Source organism: Triticum dicoccoides, chromosome 7A (genome assembly GCF_002162155.2).
Source record: "Triticum dicoccoides isolate Atlit2015 ecotype Zavitan chromosome 7A, WEW_v2.0, whole genome shotgun sequence".
Taxonomy (NCBI): domain Eukaryota; kingdom Viridiplantae; phylum Streptophyta; class Magnoliopsida; order Poales; family Poaceae; genus Triticum; species Triticum dicoccoides.
Window position 1 is genome coordinate 380379006 of NC_041392.1, and position 21225 is coordinate 380400230.

Sequence of the window (21225 nt, forward strand, 5' to 3'; positions counted from 1 at the left end):
CAACAGCAACAAGGTTAAGGTAACACGTACTGTTCATGTGCATTTTAGTATCTCTACATATGCTGATTATGTTGATTGTGATGTGGTACCTATGCAAGCATGTTCCTTATTACATGGTAGACCATGGCAATTTGATAAAAATTATGTACACCATGGTAGAAACAATCAGTATACTCTTGTTCATAAGGATAAAAATATTACTTTGCTTCCTATGACTCCTGATTCCATTTTGAAAGATGATATTAATAGAGCTAATAAAGAAAAACAGGAGAAAAATAAGAGTGAAAATTAGATTGTGCCAAAAGAATTTGAGCAACAAATGAAGCCTAATAATAAACCATCTAGTGTTGCTTCTGAAATTAAATTGAAAAGTGCATGTTTACTTGCCACCAAATCTGATATTAATGATCTAGATTTTAGCAAATCTTCTTGCTATACTTTTGTGTGCAAAGTGGCATTATTTTCATTCACGGACGTGCCCTCCTCTTTGCCTCTTGTTGTCACTAACATTTTGTAGGAGTTCACTGACGTCTTTCCACAAGACGTGCCACCGCGATTACCACCTATTGAAGGGATTGAGCATCAACTTGACTTAATTCCCGGTGCATCGTTACCCAAACGTGCGCCATACCATACCAATCCAGAGGAGACGAAGGAGATTATGCGTCAAGTACAGGAGCTGCTCGACAAGGGTTATATACGTGAATCCCTTAGTCCTTGTGTTGTTCCTATTATTTTAGTGCCGAAAAAGGATGGTACGTCGCGTATGTGTGTTGATTATAGAGGCATTAATAATATTACTATTCGTTATCGTCATCCTATTCCTAGAATAGACGACATGCTTGATGAATTGAGTGGCTCTACAATATTCTCCAAAGTTGATTTGCGTAGTGGATACCATCAAATTCGTATGAACTTGGGAGATGAATGGAAAACATCATTTAAAACTATGTTTGGATTATATGACTGGTTAGTCATGGCTTTGGGTTAACTAATGCACCTAGTACTTCATGAGGTTAAGGAATGAAGTTTTACGTGCTTTCATTGCATGATTTGTGGTAGTCTATTTTGATGATATACTGAGAGGAACATTTGGAACATTTATGTGCTGTTTTTATTGCTCTACGTGATGCACGTTTGTTTGGTAACCTTGTAAAGTGCACCTTTTGCACTGACTGAGTATCTTTTCTTGGCTATGTTGTTACTCCACAGGGAATTGAAGTTGATAAAGCCAAGATTGAAGCTATTGAGAGTTGGCCGCAGCCCAAAACAGTCACACAAGTGAGGAGTTTCCTTGGCCTCGCTGGTTTCTATAGGCGTTTTGTGAGAGATTTCAGCACCATTGCTGCACCTCTCAACGGGATTACAAAGAAGGATGTGTCTTTTATTTGGGGTACCGCATAGGAAGAAGCCTTCACGGTATTGAAAGATTAGTTGACACATGCTCCTTTACTCCAACTTCCTGATTTTAATAAGCATGTTGAGCTTGAATGTGATGCTAGTGGAATTGGGTTAGGAGGAGTGTTATTACAAGATGGCAAACCTGTTGCATACTTTTCTGAAAAATTTAGTGGGCCTAGTCTGAACTATTCAGACTAGGCTCTTTTCAATTTAATTTGTTGCTCAAATTCTTTTGCCACAATCTAATTTTACTTTTACCTGTTGCATACTTTTCAACAAGATGACAGATTTGGTGGCAAGTACACATGCTCTTTTCAATTTAATTTCAGAAGCAACACTAGATGGTTTATTATTAGGCTTCATTTGTTGCTCAAATTCTTTTTCCACAATCTGATTTTCACTCTTATTTTTCTCCTGTTTTGCTTCATTAACTCTATTAATATCATCTTTCAAAATGGAATCAGGAGTCATAGGAAGCAAAGTAATATTTTTATCCTTATGAACAAGAGTATACTGATTGTTTCTACCATGGTGTACAGAATTTTTATCAAATTACCATGGTCTACCAAGTAATAAGGAACATGCTTGCATAGGTACCACATCACAATCAACATAATCAGCATATGTAGAGATACTAAAATGCACATGAGCAGTACGTGTTACCTTAACCTTGCCGCTGTTGTTGAACCATTGGATGTAGTAAGGATGTGGATGTGGTCTTGTGGTGAGAGATAGCTTCTCCACCATCTCCATGCTAGCCAAGTTATTGCAGCTCTCTCCATCTATGATGACGCGAACAGAACGTTCCTTTACAACTCCCTTTGTATGGAACAAATTATGCCTCTAAGGTTGCTCAGATTGTGTAACCTGCACACTCAAACACGTTGAGCAACTAAACATTCATACCTGTCAGCATCTTCAGCAGCCATGTATTGCGTCTCATGACCAGAATCCTCTCCACCGTGTTCTTCATGTGTAATAAGAGCCAAAGTCTCCTCATCATAGTCACTAGCGGACTCATACCCACCATCCTCAGCAACAATCATCACACACTGAGATTTGCATTCTCTCGCAAAATGTCCTCTTCCCTTACAATGACGACAAATAATAACACTTGTGTGCCCTGTTGATGCCATGGAAGAAGAAGAGCTCTGCGTAGGCCCAGCACGTGTGCTCTTGGCAGATAGTGGTGGTTGTGCTTGCTTTCTTGTATCACGGCTGGAGGTGGCACCTGATGGAGGTGCTGGTCCAGTGGAAGTAGAGGATGCACGTGGTGTCCATGATGAAGATCGACCTGCAGAAAAGTTAGTTCGCGCCAATGCCTTTCGATTCTGCACTTCACGTTCAGCTTTACAAGCAAGATGGAATAAACGAGTGATATTAGTATACTCCTTATACTCTAGAATGGTCTGACTCTCTCTATTTAATCCACCCATAAAACATGCAAGCATAGCTTCATTCTCCTCAACAATGCCACATCTAATCATGTCAGTTTTGTAATTCCTGATAATATTCTTCTACAGAATTTTTCCCTTGTCTTAAACGCTGCAATTTTTGAAGTAATTCACGTTGATAATATGGTGCAACCCAACGAGTACGCATAGTTGTCTTCAAAGAAGCCCAAGTAGCTGGAATAGGATATAATCTAAAATGTTCAGACCTCAAACAGCAGCAGGAACACGTCTCTCCTCAGGATATTGTAAACATGTAAATCATTGTTTGGTTTCTAACTCCCAAGTAAGATAATATCAGGAACATATCTACCCTCAAATGGTGGAATATTCAATTTCAGTTAAGGGAGATGGTCATGATCTCGTACCCGAGGGGGAGCCCTACCATTGCCATTATTTGCATGTGGACAACCTGGTGGTTGTGGTGCTGGTGGTTGCACGTAGTTCTTATTTTGATCAACCTCATCCTCATAATCTCCCACATAATCATCCTCCTCCGCATCAACAGTAGGAGCCACAGAAGAATCAACAGTAGCACCAACAGTTTGACCAGGCGCAAGAGGGACACGGCTCGCTCGGCGGAGGGCTATTTCGCGACGTGGAGGTAGTAGTATTTCTTGTTTTTGTTGTAGAGGTGCGTTAGGTGCAGCCGGTGGTGGTGGCGGAAGACGCGCGAGCAATTCATTAAACTTATTATCGAGCTTTGTTTCGAACGTCTTCTCCATGCCATCTATCTTCTCCCTGGCCTCTTCAAATATGTTTAGCACATCTTGCACCTGTCCACTCATCATTTGCTGAAATTTATCATGCAACTCCTTATTTGTCATGTTCTCCCAGTAAGTCTCGTCGGCTTGTGATCCTGCCATGGTTAGCACAATAGAAACACACAAGAATATGATCCTACAAACTATTAACAAGAGGTGGTGGTGGGTGTCACAAATCTGTCAAGCAAATCTCAAATTCTTACCAGTTCTTACCCAGCAGCAGGCGGTGATCGGCAACCAGCATAGTCAAAACTCTCAAAGCTTGGATAAAGAGATTACTAGGGAGAGTCAAACACACAAAGTAGATGTATGTGGATCCGGGAAGGCTTATAATATGGTAGCAAAAAGAGTCAACAATAATCAATTCAGAGATGCAAAGTTGAATAAACGCTCCACGACGGTACTGTGTTGGTCCTAGGCTAGACCGTGCTAGAGACGCGAGCCTAGAACACTAACAAAATCACGGCGCTGCACGTAAACATTGGAAAAGCACACTCTGGAATTTATTTTTTTCCCTCTGTTTTTTTGCGCTCCTCTTTTTTTTTTGCGAAAGATCACTATAATGGCGAGTGTCTCAAAACTCTTCCCTCATCAAACTGACAGGATGGGCACGAATGTTTTTTTCTTTTTTTCGGAAATCAGGGCAGCGACAACGAAAAAGTGCGACAGAAAATCACTATGATGGCGAGTGTCTGAAAACGCTCCGTGGGACCTAAAAACAGGATAGGGAAAAAAATTTGGTCGCTGAAATTGTGGCCCAAAAACTGCCCGGGGGTCTCCAGACCCTTTTTTTTCCGAGACCTACTCAGGCAAGGAAACACAAAACGAAAACTAGATGGATCTCGAAAACAAACCTAATATGAAAAGAACTCGGAATGGTGGTGGACAGGCAGATGTATATGTGGACTCGTATTGGTGGTGGACAGGCGGATGTATACGTGGACTCGGATTAGTGGTGGACAGACAGCTGTATACGTGGACTCGGATTGGTGGTGAACAGGCAGATGTATATGTGGACTCGGATTGGTGGTGGACAGGCGGATGTATATGGCAGCAGTAAGGAATATGTTGGTGGTGATGGTATATGGTAGGAAGGATGACGATGGTGCGGCGGCGGCATGACAACTTATGACCAGAACTCAAAACTCTAAAAGACTAAACTCTAAGACCAGCCACTAGACATGACGATGCAACCGCAAATTCAACAAAGAAAAATACTGAAAAGATTATGCAAAGGCTCAGACTGGTTCGGATATAATGATCTAACCATAATTTTTTTTGGCTTTTTCGTGGACTGTAGGTATGAAGAACAGACTCGATCTAAACTATGAAAAACTGTAAAATCTCACCGAGCAACCTGGAAATCTCATAACACTTGATAGAGGTAAAGGTGTCCCATCTTTCAATGAGATGGTGGCTATCATTTTGGAGGAAGTCGACTTTGACGATCCGACTACGAACGTGCGAGGACGTCGCGCCTTAGAAATCGCTAAACCAACTCCAAGAGGTTATTGACCACGCCGGAGCACGATCAGCCTGACCACGAAGGTCTGTTTCCTGCAGGCAAACAAAGAACAAGCAAGAAACTGAGATTGCAATCTGGATATTGCGAATATAAGAGGAAAGCTTTATTGATCAAGGTGGGGTTTTGTGATGCCTTTGTGTGGTCGTTGAACACAAACGAAGTACGCAAAGTTGCAGCTATGGTGAACTTTAATCTAGACAAAACCCAAAGTCTATACGACGCCCTAAGGGTTGTATATATGGAGCTAGAGGGGGGAATTTCGTGGACCTTGGAGGAGGGGTCTGAAACCAACCCTACCTCTTGTTTCCCCACACATACGGACTCTAAAAACGGCCTATACTTAAGTATTTCGAAAATACATGGGCTGACCCAATAATAAGGTGAGGCAGCACCTAGAATAGCCTCTGGACGAAATTTATGAAGTGGCATCTTGTATATTTTGTCCAAGGCTTCATGCACTCTCTATGGTGGCTTCAAAGTCCTGAAATCATCACTTGTAACTCCGTTCTTGAGGCCCTTGCGCATGCCATCATCTCCGTCCTTGAACTTGCTCCAAGGTTCATCTTTCTTGTGCAAGCTAGCCCCTTCATTTGTAAGCAAAACAAATGTATCCAATTTAGGGAGCATCATATTCTCATGAACATTAGAATCGTTACCAAGAAACGGAAGTACCTGATAATTCAGTTGGCGTGCACGAGCTCTAGTAATTGGTCCAGTATGTATAGCAGCAGGGGATGTGGGTGTAACAATGGTATCGATGTCCTCATCAAACATAGAGGCGCCGCACACCCGTTTTGCTTCACTGATGAATATTATCAGGAAATACAAACTGGCATGATTAGATGTGGTATTGTTGAGGAGAATGAAGCTATGCTTGCACGTTTTATGGGTGGATTAAATAGAGAGATTCAGACCATTCTAGAGTGTAAGGAGTATACTAATATCACTCGTTTATTCCATCTTGCTTGTAAAGCTGAACGTGAAGTGCAGGATCGACATGCATTGGTGCGAACTAACTTTTCTGCAGGTCGATCTTCATCATGGACACCACGTGCATCCCCTATTTCCACTGCACCAGCACCTCCATCAGGTGCCACCTCTAGCCGTGATACAAGAAAGCAAGCACAACCACCACTATCTTCCAAGAGCACACCTGCTGGGCCTGCACAGAGTTCTTCTTCTTCCATCGCATCAACAGGACACATAAGTGATATTATTTTTCGTCGTTGTAAGGAAAGAGGACATTTTGTGAGAGAATGCAAATCTCGGCGTGTGATGATTGTTACTGAGGATGGTCGGTATGAGTCCGCTATTGACTATGATGAGGAGACTTTGGCTCTTATTACACATGAAGAACACGGTGGAGAGGATTCTGATCATGAGACACAATACATGGCTGCTGAAGATGCTGACAGGTATGAATGTTTAGTTTCTCAACGTGTTTTGAGAGGCATAATTTGTTCCATACAAAGGGGAGTTGCGAAGGAACGTTCTGTTCGCGTCATCATAGATGGAGGGAGTTGCAATATCTTGGCTAGCATGGAGATGGTGGAGAAGCTATCTCTCACCACAAGACCACATCCACATCCTTACTACATCCAATGGTTCAACAACAGTGGCAAGGTTAAGGTAACAGGCACTGTTCGTGTGCATTTTAGTATCTCTACATATGCTGATTTTGTTGATTGTGATGTGGTACCTATGCAAGCATGTTCCTTATTACTTGGTAGACCATGGCAATTTGATAAAAATTCTGTACACCATGGTAGAAACAATCAGTATACTCTTGTTCATAAGGATAAAAATATTACTTTGCTTCCTATGACTCCTAAATCCATTTTGAAAGATAATATTAATAGAGCTAATAAAGCAAAGCAGGAGAAAAATAAGAGTGAAAATCAGATTGTGGCAAAATAATTTGAGCAACAAATGAAGCCTAATAATAAACCACCTAGTGTTGTTTCTGAAATTAAATTGAAAATTGCTTGTTTACTTGCCACCAAATCTGATATTGATGATCTATATTTTAGCATATCTGTTTGCTATGCTTTTGTGTGCAAAGAGGCATTAGTTTCATTCGAGGACGTGCTTTCCTCTTTGCCTCCTGATGTTAGTAACATTTTGCAGGAGTTCACTGACGTCTTTCCACAAGACGCGCCAACGGGATTACCACCTATTAGAGGGATTGAGCATCAAATTGACTTAATTCCCGGTGCATCATTACCCAACCGTGCACCATACCGTACCAGTCCAGAGGAGCCGAACGAGATTATGCGTCAAGCACAAGAACTGCTTGACAAAGGTTATATACGCGAATCCCTTAGTCCTTGTGCTGTTCCTATCATTTTAGTGCCAAAAAAGGATGGTACGTCGCGTATGTGCGTTGATTGTAGAGGCATTTATAATATTACTATTCGTTATCATCATCCAATTCCTAGGCTAGATGATATGCTTGATGAATTGAGTGGCTCTACAATATTCTCCAAATTTTATTTGCGTATTGGATACCATCAAATTCATATGAAATTGGGAGATGAATGGAAAACATCATTTAAAACTATGTTTGGATTATATGACTGGTTAGTCATGGCTTTGGGTTAACTAATGCACCTAGTACTTTCATGAGATTAATAAACGAAGTTTTACGTGCTTTCATTTAATGATTTGTGGTAGTTTACTTTGATGACATATTGATTTATAGCAAATCTTTGGAGGAACATTTGGAACATTTACGTGCTGTTTTTATTGCTGTATGTGATGCATGTTTGTTTGGTAACCTTGGAAAGTGCACCTTTTGCACCGATCAAGTATCTTTTCTTGGCTATGTTGTTACTCCACAGGGAATTGAAGTTGATAAAGCCAAGATTGAAGCTATTGAGAGTTGGCCGCAGCCCAAAATGGTCACACAAGTGAGGAGTTTCCTTGGCCTCGCTGGATTCTATAGGCGTTTTGTGCGAGATTTCAGCACCATTGCTGCACCTCTCAACGAGCTTACAAAGAAGGATGTACCTTTTGTTTGGGGTACCGCACAGGAAGAAGCCTTCACGGTATTGAAAGATAAGTTGACACATGCTCCTTTACTCCAACTTCTTGATTTTAATAAGACTTTTGAGCTTGAATGTGATGCTAGTGGAATTGGATTAGGAGGTGTGTTATTACAAGATGGCAAACCTGTTGCATACTTTTCTGAAAAATTGAGTGGGCCTAGTCTGAACTATTCTACTTATGACAAAGAATTATATGCTCTTGCTCAGACCTTAGAAACATGGCAACATTATTTATGGCCCAAAGAATTTGTTATACATTCTGATCATGAATCTTTGAAACACATTAAAAGTCAAGCAAAACTGAACCGTAGACATGCTAAATGGGTTGAATTCAATGAGACTTTCCCTTATGTCATTAAACACAAGAAGGGTAAACAAAATGTTATTGCTGATGCTTTGTCTCATCGTTATACTATGCGATCACAACTTGACTTTAAAATATTTGGTTTGGAGACGATCAAAGATCAATATGTGCATGATGCTGAATTTAAAGATGTATTGCAGAATTGTAAGGAAGGAAGAACTTGGAACAACTTCGTTTTTAACAATGGATTTGTGTTTCGTGTTAACAAGCTATGCATTCCAGCTAGCTCCGTTCGTCTTTTGTTGTTGCAGGAGGCGCATGGAGGAGGATTAATGGGACACTTTGGCGTCAAGAAGAGGGAGGATATACTGGCTACACATTTCTTTTGGCCAAGGATGAGACGGGATGTTGAGCGTTTTGTTGCTCGCTGCACTACATGTCAAAAAGCTAAGTCACGACTCAATCCTCATGGTTTATATATGCCTTTGCCCGTACCTAGTGTTCCTTGGGAGGATATATCTGTGGACTTTGTTTTATGTTTACCTCGAACAAAGAAGGGGAGGGATAGCATATTTTTTGTCCTGGATAGGTTCTCGAAAATGGCACACTTTATACCATGTCATAAAAGCGATGATGTTGTCAATGTTGTAGATTTGTTCTTTCGTGAAATTATTCTCTTGCATGGTGTGCCAAATACTATTGCTTCAGATCGTGATACTAAATTTCTTAGCCACTTTTGGAGATATTTATGGGCTAAGTTGGGGACTAAACTGCTTTTTAGTACTACTTGTCACCCCCAAAGTGATGGACAAACTGAAGTAGTCAATAGAACATTTTCTACTATGCTTAGGGATGTTTTGAAGAATAACAAGAAAATGTGGGAAGAATTCTTGCCTCATATTGAATTTGCTTATAATCGTTCATTGCATTCTACTACTAAGATGCGCCCTTTTGAAATTGTGTATGGTTTCCTACGTCGTGCACCTATTAATTTGTTGCCTCTTTCATCTTCGGAGAAGGTTAATTTTGATGCTATTGAACGTGCTGAATTGATTTTAAAAATGCATGAGTTAACTAAGGAAAACATTGAGCGTATGAATGCTAAATATAAACTTGCTGGAGATAAGGGTATAAAACATGTTGTGTTTGCTCCTGGAGATCTTGTTTGGTTACATTTGCGTAAGGATAGATTTCCTAATTTGCGCAAATCAAAGCTAATGCCACGTGCTGATGGTCCTTTTAAGGTGTTAGAGAAAATAAATGATAATGCATATAAACTTGAGCTGCCTGCAGATTTTGGGGTTAGTCGCACATTTAACATTGCAGATTTGAAAACTTATTTGGTGAGGACGATGAAATTTCGTCGAGGATGACTACATTTCAAGAAGGGGAGGATGATGAGGACATCAATACCATTGTTACACCCACAGCCCCTGCTGCTATACATACTGGACCAATTACTAGAGCTCACGCATGCCAATTGAATTATCAGGTACTTTCGTTGCTTGGTAAAGATTCTAATGTTCATGAGAATATGATGCTGCCTAAATTGGATACATTTGTTTTGCTTACAAATGAAGGGCCTAGCTTGGACAAGAAAGATGAACCTTGGATCAAGTTCAAGCATGGAGATGATGGCATGCGCAAGGGGGTCAAGAACGGAGTTACAAGGGTGATGATTTCAGGACTTTGAAGCCACCATAAGGAGTGCGTGAAGCATTGGATGAAATATACAAGATGCCACTTCATAAATTTCGTCCAGAGACTATTTTCGGTGCTGCTCACCTTATTATTGGGCCAGGCCCATGTATTTTTGAAATACTTAAGTATAGGCTGTTTTTAGAGTCCGTATGTGTGGGGAAACAAGAGTTAGGGTTGGTTTCGGAACCCTCCTCCAAGGGCCACGAAATCCCCCCCCCCCTCTTCCTCCATATATACAACCCTTAGGGAGTCGTTTGGACTTTGGGTTTTGTTTAGATTAAAAGTTCGCCATAGCTGCAACTTCGTGTACTTCGTTTGTGTCCAACAACCAGACCAACACGTCACAGAACCCCACCTTGATCAATAAAGTTTCCATCTTATATTCGCAATATCCAGATTGCAATCTCTGTTTCTTGCTTGTTCTTCGTTTGCTCGCAGGAAATGGGCCCTCGTCGTCAGGTTGATCATGCTCCGACGTGGTCAATAACCCCTCGAAGTTTGTTTAGCGATTGCTAAGGCGCGATGTCCTCGCACGTTCGTAGTCGGATCGTCAAAGTCGACTTCCTCTAAAACGATAGCCACCATCTCATCGAAAGACGGGACACCTTTGCCTCTATTAGATGAGGTAATGGATCAAGAATTTCCCAAAGGATTCAAACCCCTCAATATTGAGTCATACGACGGGACAACCTATCCCGCAGCATGGATAGAAGATTTCATCCTCCATATCCATATGGCTCGTGGAGACGACCTCCATGCCATTATATACCTCCCATTAAAACTAAAAGGACCAGCTTGGTACTGGTTAAACAACTTGCCTGGAAATTCCATAGGCAGCTGGAAGGACTTGGAAGAGGCCTTCCTCGATTACTTTTAGTTTTAATGGGAGGTGAACTCGCTCCTCTCCGAACTTTCACTTTCTACATGTGAGACATGGCTACTACCCCCAACGTGTGTGTTATGCATGATCAGGTACTTATAGGAAAGCCATGGAGCCACCACATCCAACGGACGAGCTAGCGAGGAGGCCAAGTACAAGGACGAAGAGAAGAAGCTGCCAGAAATCTACAGCCACCGGATGACCGGTCTGGACATGACGTCCGACGCTTGGAGACTTCACTAGCCAGCCCAAGTCCCAGCCAACGAGACCTACAGCGGTCGGACGATCGACGCTGACCGGACATCCGACATCCTCCAGCGCCTGGACGACCGACGCTGACCGGACGTCCGACATCCTCCAGTGCCCGGACGACCGGCCCCGTCCGAAAATCTGACGATGGCTGTCCCGAGCCAAAACGCCGGACGTCCGACAAGTACCGGACGACCAGACCCTCGCGAGCCACCGGATGTCCGGTACCCGTCGGACGTTCGACGCCTGTCTATGCACAGTGTATCGGGTTGAGCCCATGTATCCCTTCGCCCTCACTTACCCTTCATGGCCCTAGACTATATATACTCCTCCACCTCCACCATTTGAGGGTTAGCATTGCTTTAGCTCATTTTAGAGATAGAGCATTGCTCATCCACATAGGATCTACTCCACGAGGGAGACCGTGGCCTCTACGGAGAAGATCCTTTTGGATTCAAGACCTCCTTGCAGAGAAGATCACCAAGACCTCCTCATGGAGAAGACCGGTTACCGTGTATCATCCGTTGTTGACTTTGGATCTTGTATATCCTTTTATGTTCATGGATCTAGCACTTGTGTGATCATTCTTGTTGGTTTGAGTGTCTCTCTTGTGTTTCCCCCGTGTTTTTCCCTCGTTTCCCTCCTCGGGTTCTTCGTGTTCATCACGGCATCCACTCCTTTTGTGAAATATCGGCCCATAGGGTTCCTACCCTACATCATCTTGGTATCATGAGACACGTTGATCATGATTTTGGAGCCTCCCCTCTTCGTTTTCTAGCGTAATTTTGTTGTGTTCTTCCTTAAAGTCAAAAATCCGCACCAAAAATAGCCCCAAATGTTTTTGTGATTTGTTGGTTTGAAGAAGTTTTGTTGATTTTGATCCATGGAATTGCTTGGTTTCAAGTGGATCTAGCATCTCCCCAAGTTTCCCCATCTTTCATCCACGAAATCTCATCAATTTTGACCCCAAAATCCCCAAATTCCGCCCAAAATAGCGTCCCGGATCTGAAATCTCGCGTTGACCCCGACCCACCGGACGACCGGCTTTTCACGGATGTCCGGAGCCCCTGGAACGACCGGACGTCCGACCTTTTCCGGAGATCCGGAACCACTAACCCAAGCCCAATTTATGGACTTCCGAGCCCGCCCGGTTGTCCGACCATCTTCGGACGTCCGTAACCTGTAGATATCACTTTCGGCTGATTTTTGTTTCGGCCATAACTAATTCATACGGAGTCCGATTTTCACGTTCTTTAGCTCGTTGGAAAGATCTTGACATCCCCCTTCCAACAAAAATACCACCAAAACCATTTGACTCCATAAATTGTGTGAATTTTGGCACCTTTGCCTAGGACTTCCACCACATCATCCGCTACACCACCACCGACTTCCGTAACCTAACCAATTTTGTTCCCCATGACATTAGTGGTTGCTTGAGGAGTGATTTGAGTCTCCCAAGGTGTCTAGGCTACTTAGGGACGGTTGCTTCTTCATCAACCACCACCACCACCATAACTCCCACATAGGCTTGCCCACCTTACACTTCCACCGACCACCCCAACTTAACCCAATTTTGTTTGTGTTGTGAGTTGTGTCTCCTAAGGTGTTTGAGCTACTTAGGGACCGTGCTTCCAACTCCGACACCGTGTATAGTCCACCACCTTACCCTCCACTTCCGCATTGCATACTCCGCAACACATCATTGCCATTTCACTCCATTGATCTTCCACAAAACCACCAACGCATTCCCGCTACCACCATTTGACGTTTCAGATTTTGAGTTCGCGGTTTTTCCGTTTCCTAAGGTGTTTCGGCTACTTAGGGACGAGTCTCCATCATCTTGGTATCTCCATAAAGACCACCGCCACTCATCATCGCCAGGACGGTAACCTCCATATCATATTGGTATCATGGTATCCCTCCATTGTATATTCCCTTGCCATTGCATTGATAACCCCTAGCCCATTTGGCGTCACTTGCCTATCGAGACTAGCCATTTGAGTATTGCCGGCAACGTTACTTGTGCACATTAGTAATCTACACCATACATTGCATACATACCATATCATATTGGTATCATATAATCTCGTGTGCCTCAAGTTTGTTCCCGCATATACACAATTACTATCTTGGATTGTGCATTTCGCAAAGTGGCCATACAAAAAAAAGAATAAGCTTTTAAGAAAAAGAGTGAACAAAGAGCTCGTAAGCAATAGCCATAGCATCATACCACATTGCATATAAGATCATCTTGGATAACCTTGTGAGAAACACCGGGAACCATACATACATAGCATACTTGGGATAGAAAGTTATCCATTTTGCATCTTATAGGTTGTGCACAAGTGTCGTATCCGCTTATTTAGGAATCGTGCTAGCGTCTCTCTTGAGTTGTGCAACATGAGCGTTTTCCGTGGATTCCACATTTTGTGCTCATCCTTGGTTGCATGACCCCATTTATCTATCCGTGTGTGTGTTTCCGTGTGCCACATATTGCTATTGGTCTACTTGTTTCACTTGCAAATTTGTGAATCTCTTTCAACATTATTGACTCTTGCTAACATTTTGCATCACATTTTTGTGCCACTATCCTCACCGAGCTCCACCATAAGCCTTATTTGTGTAGGTGTGAGAAACCGACAAGAATTGGTACCAATTGTGCTATTTCCTTGTCCACATGGGAGTGATCATTGATCCACTTTCAACTTCGGTCAAGGTACATTTGGTGTTCGTTCTTCTCTTTCTACCACTCACATTTTTTTCTTGCAGTGATGGATAGGCAAGGCATTTCATCTCCGGTCTTCCACAACAATGACGGCGTGAACAACTACATCACAAAGCATCAATCTTCGATCTACAATGACAAATGCAAGGCGCACAATCAAGATTGCGAGAGCGCATCGAGAACCTCTCCATTGACGTTCGCCACTCCGAAGCGAGGAAAAGGAACTACATCAACAAAAAGCTTTCCACACAAAAGGAGGAGCAAGATGCAAGGATGGAGAAGATTTGGCCCTTGATCAAGTCTACTTCCCCTTCATCATCCTTGAGGCGGCAACGAGCAACTCAATCATCTTCAGAGCGCCCAAGCGATGCAAGCGCAAGTCGTCCATAGCTCCATGGCGACCAACATCACGTTCGTGATCCACCTCGTCATGAAGGTTAAGTCACCTCCAAGCAACATGTGCACGACGATGATCAACGACATCTACTACGAGCTCAAGTGTGACAACGACACCATCATCATGAAGATGCTCGCCATGCGCGAATGTACAAGTCCCAACAAGCTCTACTTCACGCCAAGGCCAAGCCTCAAGAGCACAAGAGAAGACCACGAGACAAGCACCACCAAGAGCACGCTACGGCTACTACCACCACCACTTCGGCATCATCGCCTTTGGACGTATGGCATCTTCGCCTACTTCATGTGAGTTCGCCTACATCGACATCATCAAGTACAAGGCGACCACCTATGAGCCAGGGCGACACTTCCATCTTTGGAAGCCCCTCAAGGAAGATGGTCGAGCATGGGAAATTCCCTTCGGTCATGGAGATGAGCTATGAGGTGCCACATCATATGGACCTCTTACAACAACAAGACGGTGACAAGAAGGTCGAGCAAGGGCCATCCCCTTCGACCACAACGACGAGCATGAATCTCTTCAACAACATGTAGACGGCGCCCATATTGGACTCATACTCCGAGTCAAGCTACGAGACCGCACATGAGACCTTATCTTTGGTCTTAGAGGAGAGTGATGATGTGCCATCTTCGGCCTTCATCCACGGCTACAACTACGACATGATTGAGCATGGAGACATGTGCACCAACATCTCTTCGACACCCACATGTAAAGAGACGCCCCAATTCCCATGTGAGGAGAGCCACCACACCACGAGTGATATGAGTGACTCCACTATATGTGACATTGAGTACATTTCCTATGAGAGGATGAGTGTGACCACCACTAGCCCCACACTTGAGAGCATCCAAGAGGGAGTGAGTGAGCCACCACACTTAGTGAGTGAGGTAGTTGACACGGCACGTGAGGCCACTATGATTTCTAACAACTTAACCTCTACTCCGAGTGTGTTTTCTTTGGTGCTAGGTCTCCTACATGACGACACGCCTATCCTCGGCGAGTCCATACCTCCAATCGAGACGACGATGGCCATGATGGATGATGATGCACCCCCCACATGGTTCCATCGAGATGAAGATGACCACGACTTGGTCTTCGACACCTCACATATAGCACATGAGCGATGCTCCAAAGGTAACATAGGTGATGGTGCTTCGCTTGTCCCACTAGTGGACTATTATACAAATGATTGTTTGCATGATGTTGACACACCTATACCCACGCTTCATGCTAGTGCGAATTCTTCATGTCATGACTTGCCAATTTATGATGAATATGATGATGAGCATGTTAATTTTCCTAGTTGTGATGCTATGCTCCATAGGATAATGTGAAAATTCTATTGGTCACATCATGTTTGATAATCCTTTAAACTTTTCATATGCTATGAGTGAGATCTCCCATATCGCATCATTTCAATCTCAACATAGTAGCTATGCATTCCCCATTCAAATAAATCCCATTTGCACTTATGGCATAGATGATGAGATGATGGTCATTGGCTTTTGTTTTTCATGTGATGATATTGCCATGCTTCCTTTACATGATTTGTGCAATTCATCTAATATGCCATGCCATGATCACATTGTTCCAAATATGCATTGTTTTGGATGTTGTCAATATTCTCCATGTGATGTTTCCATTAATGCTCACGAGGACACCCCCATAGTTTCCCTATACATATTAGGAGATTTTGATGCATTCCATACTTTGCATGATTCTCATAATTGCTTACACCATATGCATTCCACTCATAACAATGCTCTACATTTTTCTCATGATGCATTGCCCAATTTGAGTCTCCATTATGCTATACATCGCAACAAACCTATCATGATGGATCACATGTTTCTATATCACGCATCTCATTTATTTGAGCATTGGATATTTGGTGCTAACCAACACAAACACGTGCGCATCATGATGGATGATGTGTACATATACCACACACACACAATTTTTCCTTTGCCTTTGTGTTGTGTAGGTACTTATGAACACTCGTCAACCTCAAAATCCCATGACTTGATGAAACGAGCTCTTGAGAGCAAAGATGACTTGGGATCCCGTGAACTATCCTTCCCACCGTTCTCTTTGCGCACCGACTACGCGCATCTCTTTTACTTGCCGCTCACACGGCTATGGGCTATTTACAATTTGTCACCTTATGCCCATTATATCGTGTTCACTTTGCATGTTATGCCTATTTCTATGCATTTGCCATGCAATTATGACCCTTGCTTGCATCTACCCATGATTCACCATTATGCTACTCCTCTGTGTATTTGCATGCTTGGTGGAGATCCTTGTTACTATTGCCATGTTTAACATGTCCCTCATGCTATTGATGCTATTTTGCTCATATCCTCCTTTCATGCTTTGTGCTATGTCATGTGAATTATTCATGCACACTATTTTCACCCATGACATGCTGGCTATGTTTCCCTCTAGTATGTTGCATCTTTGCACTACTAGCTCACACCACTTGATTGCTATGATTGCTTGCTTTGTTGCATCACCCATGTTCCATTATTACTTGCTTTCTTGGGTTGATGACGTATATGTTCGTGCCTCTCACATGATATATTTTGTTCATTGTCACTTGCCTCCAATTGTTGGATCTATGCTTATTGATCGTGGAGACTTGGACACCTTACTTGTGATGCATGCTTGCTTGATTGAGACTATTGTATTTGGTTGTTCTCGCATCATATGCCTCCATACTATGAAATGCTCCCTTGTCCATTCTTATGATGAACATGATGCATACACTTGTTGGGTATCTTACCACATGAATGATAGGTTTTGCACTACAGCAAACCTCATTTGTTTTTCCGAGTGTTTGTCATGTTCTTTCGTTTTGAAGGATTCACAAGGTGGTACCATCACAAGACAACTTGGTCATGTGAAGGCGTACACGATGCGCGACACCAACATTTTTGACATTCTCATAAAGGTGAACTCCTTCACTTTGAGCCATCCTCAAATATGCATATTGGATGGGTCACTCTTTCATTGTTGTCTCCTTCTTGTTGTCTACATGATACATCTCCCGAACGGAGGAGCGACATGGGACATTGGCTCTATGAACTTTCACATTGAGGAGCGCTCGGACTTATTGGATGCACCTTCGAACCGCCACTCATGCCACGACATCGATCATTGGTACACCAACACCTCCATATTTGTTGATTGTGCTCACACATGTCATGCTCGATGGACGTCTCACACACAAGACAAATTTGCATCTTATGCATGGATTGACTCATATTATGATTGCCTTGTTGCAGGTTGTATTCCCATGTCATCCATGATATATGTGCTTGTGCATTTCCTTAGCAAATTTGTTGTGATCTTTCTTGATGGCATATTCATACATCATGATCTTATTCCCTACCATCAATTGCATGACCACATCACATTGAGCACCCATTACCATATTCATGCTATTGATAAACCGTCTCACTATGACATCATTTTGCACCGTGGTTGCATTGATCATATTCTTACTTTTGCTCCCATGAATGTTGTGCATACATTTCCATATCTTTTGAATAAGCTTCATGCACCTTGTCATGATCAATATTGTCGCACGGACACATGTTTACTAGATGGACACTTTGTGTGCGCTAACTATTGTATTTCCAAGTGTACTTTGTGTTTGCTCATTTTGCATGTACCACGTACCGGAGACACCTTGGAGTACTTGGATTGCGCCATGCCTTCAACTCTGTCCAACTACAAGTCCGTCCATGACAACCGTTTCCATGGTTATGAGGATCACAATCTAAGGTCGGATCTTCCCCAAGGGGGGAGATGATGCGGAGCATCCCATGTTCATCCCCATGTACACTCTGACTACTCTCCAAGCCCCAAGAGGACATATGACGAGAACTCGAACATATACCATTGGACACAAGGTGAACTCGCTCCTCTTCGAACTTTCACTTTCTACATATGAGACATGGCTACTACCTCCAACGTGTGTGCTATGCATGATCAGGTACTTAGAGGAAAGCCACAGAGCCACCACATCCAACGGACGAGCTAGCGAGAACACCAAGTACAAGGACCAAGAGAAGAAGCTGCTAGAAATCTACAGCCACTGAACGACTAGTCTGGAGCGTATGTCCGACGCCTGGAGACTTCACCAGCCAGCCCAAGTCCCAGCCAGCCCAAGTCCTAGCCAGCGAGACCTACAGCGGTCGTACGACCGACGCTGACCGGACGTCCGACATCCTCCAGCGCCCGGACGACCGGCCCCGTCCGGAAATCCGACGATGGCTTTCCCGAGCCAAAACGTCGGACGTCCGACAAGTACCGGACGACTGGACCCTCGCAAGCCACCGGATGTCCGGTACCCGTCGGACGTCCGACGCCTGTCTGTGCATAGTGTATCGGGCCGAGCCCATGTATCCCTTTGCCCTCACTTACCCCTTCGTGGCCCTAGACTATATATATCCTCCACCTACACCATTTGAGGGTTAGCATTGGTTTAGCTCATTTTAGAGATAGAGCATTGCTCATCCACATCGGATCTACTCCACGAGAGAGACCCCGGCCTCTACGGAGAAGATCCCTTTGGATTCAAGACCTCCTTGCGGAGAAGACCATCAATGCCTCCTCACGGAGAAGACCGGTTACCATGTATCATTCATTGTTGACTTTGGATCTTGTATCTCCCTTTATGTTCATCGATCTAGCACTTGTGTGATCATTCTTGTTGGTTTTAGTGTCTCTCTTGTGTTTCCCCCGTGTTTTGACCCTCGTTGGGTCTTTAAACAGGCCGGCAAGCTCAACGCCGAACACAGGGGAAGGAAGCCGCCAAGCGACAGGGATGACAGAAAAGTTCGCCAACAAAAAACCGGGGGTCTGAAGCAGTCTCCACCCGAGGATCGACTACCCCTAGAACCAATAGCAACCCGGCTTTGGCCGCCCACTCCATACACCTACAAAGTTTGTACCACGTGTACATCATTACGCACTCAATATACCATGGGCATCGGCGGAAGCACAATACGGACAAGCCTATGAGCACTCAAGTGACGAACAGGATAAAAATCGGAAAGCTTCTCTATCGGAGTCCGGATCCATCAAGGACTCCTTCGCCTTGATGGGCGAGGAGGTTGGAGGAGGCATCTCGCTCTCCATCATCTCTGGAAGAAGACTCCCCGAAGAAGAGGATCGCCCAGAAAAACTCTGTGCCGACCTGTAAAAATGCATGAATGCGTTACGGTAACAGCAACGAAACAGGACGCTATGAAGGCACTCCGGATTCTCTTACGGTTCAGCCGAGGGTTTGTCCCCTTGTTGGAGCTGCTCAACGGCATCGTCTTCCAAACCCAAGCTGGTCAACAGTGGCATCTTGCCCTTCTTGAATGACCGCCCCCCTCATCTTCGGAGGCGGCCCTTTTCCTCCTGTTTGGAGAAGGAACACTAGGTCTTTTTTTGCCTCCATCTTCAGGCGAGGAAAGGTTGATTTCTCTGGACTCAGTGTACGACTTGCCTCCAGAACCAAGGTCATCCTGGGTCTTCTCGCCCTCCCCTACTGATGCCTGGTATGGCGCCGAGGCCAGCATCCTTGTTAACACAGGAGTAGCTGAGTCTTCGAGAAGGGGAGTCAGACACCTAATCAATTGCACCTTCTTTATCCAGCCCTGAAAAATGATGATACCGTTGGTTTCTTGCCACTGGATATCTAACTGTAAGGTATTCGGTAAACATGTACTTACCGGGGTGTCCGGATGGTTGCAGTCTAGGCCGACATCTCTGGCGGTGTCCAACCATTGCCTTCTGAAAACTAATCTCCACATTCCTTCGTGCATTGTGCCGAAGAGGTTCTGAAGAGTCCACGACCCTTTTGGATTGAAATCCCAATGGCGGAGAGGCCATCGCTGGCACAGCAGGGTCCGACGAACTAGCATTATATGAACGACGCTAGCTATGTCGATATCCCTCTCAATGAGGTTCCGGATGCGACTTTGCAGAGTTTGCACATCATTCGTTTATCCCCAACCTAGCCCCTTATTAATCCACGATGCAAGTTGAGTTGGAGGGCCGGGTCGAAATATGGGCGTGGTTACCCACTTGGAGCTGTGGGGCTCGGTGATATAGAACCACCCCTACTGCCACAAATCGGAAGATTTGGTGAAGGATCCTTTCAGCCAAACGGTGCTAGCAAGCTTGCTTACTGCAGTGCCGCCGCACTCGGCCTGCTCCCCCTCTACCACTTGCGGCTTCACATCGAATGTCTTGAGCCACAAGCCAAAGTGCGGAGGAGTTCGGAGGAGGGCTTCACACGTGACGATAAACGTCGAGATAAGAAGAATAGAGTCCGGGGGAAAATCGTGGAAGCCTAGCCCATAATAATACATGAGCCCTCAGACGAAGGGGTTAAGTGCAAATCCCAACCCACAGAGGAAGTGGGACACGAACACGACCCTCTCGTCGGATCTGGGGTTGGGAATGACCTGCCCCTCGGCGGGAAGCCGATGATGGATTTCAGCGGTCAGGTACAGCGCTGCCTGAAGCTTTGCAATATCTTCTTCCGTGACAGAAGAGGCTACCCACCGGCCTTGACGGCTAGATCTGGACATGGTTGGGGCTGGTGGCGACGGAAGCCCGAGAGTTGGAGCTCGGGGTAGCAGGAGTTGAGGAAGAGGCAAGCATGGAAGAAAAAGACGGGTCTGTACCCCTATATAAAGGGTGCAAATATTAAACGTCTCCTCCCGGGCCTCAAAACCTTGCTTGTTTCCAAGGAATT